The sequence below is a fragment of the Penaeus japonicus genome, unplaced genomic scaffold (assembly GCF_977035675.1).
Source record: "Penaeus japonicus unplaced genomic scaffold, GWHDUDI00000001_assembly GWHDUDI00000015, whole genome shotgun sequence".
In the NCBI taxonomy this organism is placed as follows: Eukaryota; Metazoa; Arthropoda; class Malacostraca; order Decapoda; family Penaeidae; genus Penaeus; species Penaeus japonicus.
The window spans coordinates 23227543-23230042 of record NW_028234417.1 but is presented as its reverse complement, the minus strand read 5'-3'; the positions used below and the strand labels follow the sequence as shown (position 1 = coordinate 23230042).

The 2500-nt window shown below is 34.0% G+C and overlaps 1 protein-coding gene across 2 annotated transcripts in view; it reads left to right on the top strand.

Moving 5' to 3' along the window:
* Positions 1-1918: 1918 nt before the first annotated feature.
* Positions 1919-2500, top strand: part of Trs31 (trafficking protein particle complex subunit 31) — a 3974-nt gene continuing 3392 nt past the window's right edge. The window contains exon 1 of one of the 2 annotated variants that reach the window (XM_043007116.2): positions 1919-1999. The gene's annotated coding sequence lies outside the window, so the exon portion shown is untranslated. Of the gene's footprint in view, positions 2084-2500 lie in introns of both variants that reach the window. The other variant, XM_043007115.2, reaches the window with a different exon arrangement.

The window sequence follows — 2500 nt, the reverse complement described above, 5'->3', positions numbered from 1 at the left end:
TATACATATATATATATACAAAATGCTTTTGTTTCAACTCAATAGGACAACGGAACGGTGTGCGCCGATGCAATTTTAAGCGACGATTCAGACGCCATCGCCGGTCCTCGCCTGAGCGATGAGGTCACCTATCAATCAAAATACTCCGCATGAGTGGTTTCCAGACTCCTCTGTGGACAGTTGGCAGACTGTACGAGCGGAAGCTTTCCGAAGTTTCTTCACATCAGAGCCTCTGCATAGCCTACAGTTTGGCAAAAACGGAACCGGGCAAAGGCTTCTGTCTATTTCGTTAGACAACGAGAATTCTTACAAGCACATTCATCTTTGCTTACCAAACGGGATGTGTTGTGTGACACTCTTGCTCGGCGGGAAAAAAGGTATAACATATTGGTTTAGTGATCAATGTTAGTATGCAATGAAAAAAAACATACGAAGCCGTGTTGGTCCTGTGACAGACAGCTAACATAGTAACTATTAGCAATCGTTGCATCGAGAAGATAGTGACAGTGTGAAGGGAGAAAACCTGTAGCAAGGTGTCGCATGTGATGGAAGTCAAAGGAAACAGTCTTAAGGAGATTTAAAAGTACCTATTTGACTTATCACCTCCTGACTGTGAAAGATTCAAGAAACAGTAAAGCAGCAGGGTGAAGAGGAAGAATTCCTAGAGAAAAATTGGAGCAGAGTGTCGCATGTGATGGATGTTAGATAAAACAATTTTAGGGAGATTTTGATGTTCCTATTTGACTAGGAGGCAAAAGGTAGAGTTTCAAGAAACAGTGCAGCAACAGGGAGAAAGTAAGAATTCCTTGAGAAAAGTGAACAGGGCAGAAAAGGAAATGGAATGTACAATCAAGAGACAGCTTTAGGTTACTGGATTTACTTATGGATGTGGGCACCATATCTTAGAGGTTATACCTAACGGAGATTTCGTGCTACTAAGAACAATGATATTTTGGAACTGAAGAAATTCCAGACCAGAAGATAGAAATTTGAAGAATACAAGAATGCAAGATAGCCAGACCACACGAACCACAGTATTGTAAAAACGAAAAAAAGGGAAATGCTTTCACCAAGCTCTGGAAAAGCAGGACCGGAATCGGCCCATGCAAGATGATTATCAAGAAGCCCATTATCTCTGCAACCAGCAAAGTGGGAGAATAAACAATGCTTGGGTTCTCCGTGAACATTCATCATTGCTCGGGGGATGGCCAAACTTTCATATGAACCGAAAATGATGCCTTTTCTGAACAAATAGCAGAGTAGTATGATGAATTAAAAATCCAACAGCATAAATTTGTGACATTCAATTCAGTTCTGGCTACGAGCTAACAATGGAAAAGATGCCCCACACACACACATGCGTATATATATATATATATATATATATATATATATATATATATATATATATATATATATATGTACAGACATATATATATAAATATTTATATATATACACATATATATACATATATATATATATATATATATATATATTATATATATATAATATATATATATATAATATATATACATATACGTGTGTATGCGTATGTGTGTGTGTACACACATATACAGATGTATATGTATACATATGTATATATGTATACATACATACATACATTTATATATATATATATATATATATATATATATATATATATATATATATATATATATATATATATATACGTGTGTATGTGTATATGTGTGTACACACATACAGATGTATATATATACATACATGCATACATTTATATATATATATATATATATATATATATATATATATATATATGCATATATATATATATATATATATATTGTGTGTGTGTGTGTGTGTGCATAGGTATTAATTCCATATCATATACATAGCATATATCCCAAATTTATATATTTGAATTCATTTCGGCAAAAAGAGAAAGGGGTTAGAGAGAGAGAGTCGTGTTTACATCCTCAGCTGTGTCCCGACGCCCTCCAGTCTCTTCAGCTGTCAAAGGTTTCTAACAATTTTTGTTCCTGTTTTGGAGAGCTAACTTTATGAGGAGAGTGTATGGCGATTTGATTCTGCATGATTAATGATGTAAGTTAAGTGCGGTGTTTGTGCTGTTTACCATTGTAACTTGGGTTTATGGTTAAGAAATTAAGAACAAACAGTATACAAAATAATGAATTGTTGAAGGTGTACGTCAGAGCTTTCCAAACTTTGATACATAAAAAGCTGCTTAATCTGAATCATTCAGAGGTCATCACTAAATGTTTGTAGTAATGTATAGTTGTGATTAATGGGAATTTCAATAAATCGTTCACTGAAAAAAGTCCTAGTCCTGAACGATCACATCCTGAAATTTTGCTTCTGTTACATTCATTATAATCATTATTCTATTATAGATATGTGTACTTCTAACCTTTTATTAATATTTATTTTAAAGAACCCTTGTTGCAACTTTCTGAACCAAGCTATTGTCCAGATGACACTTGATATGCTCTACAGTTTGAA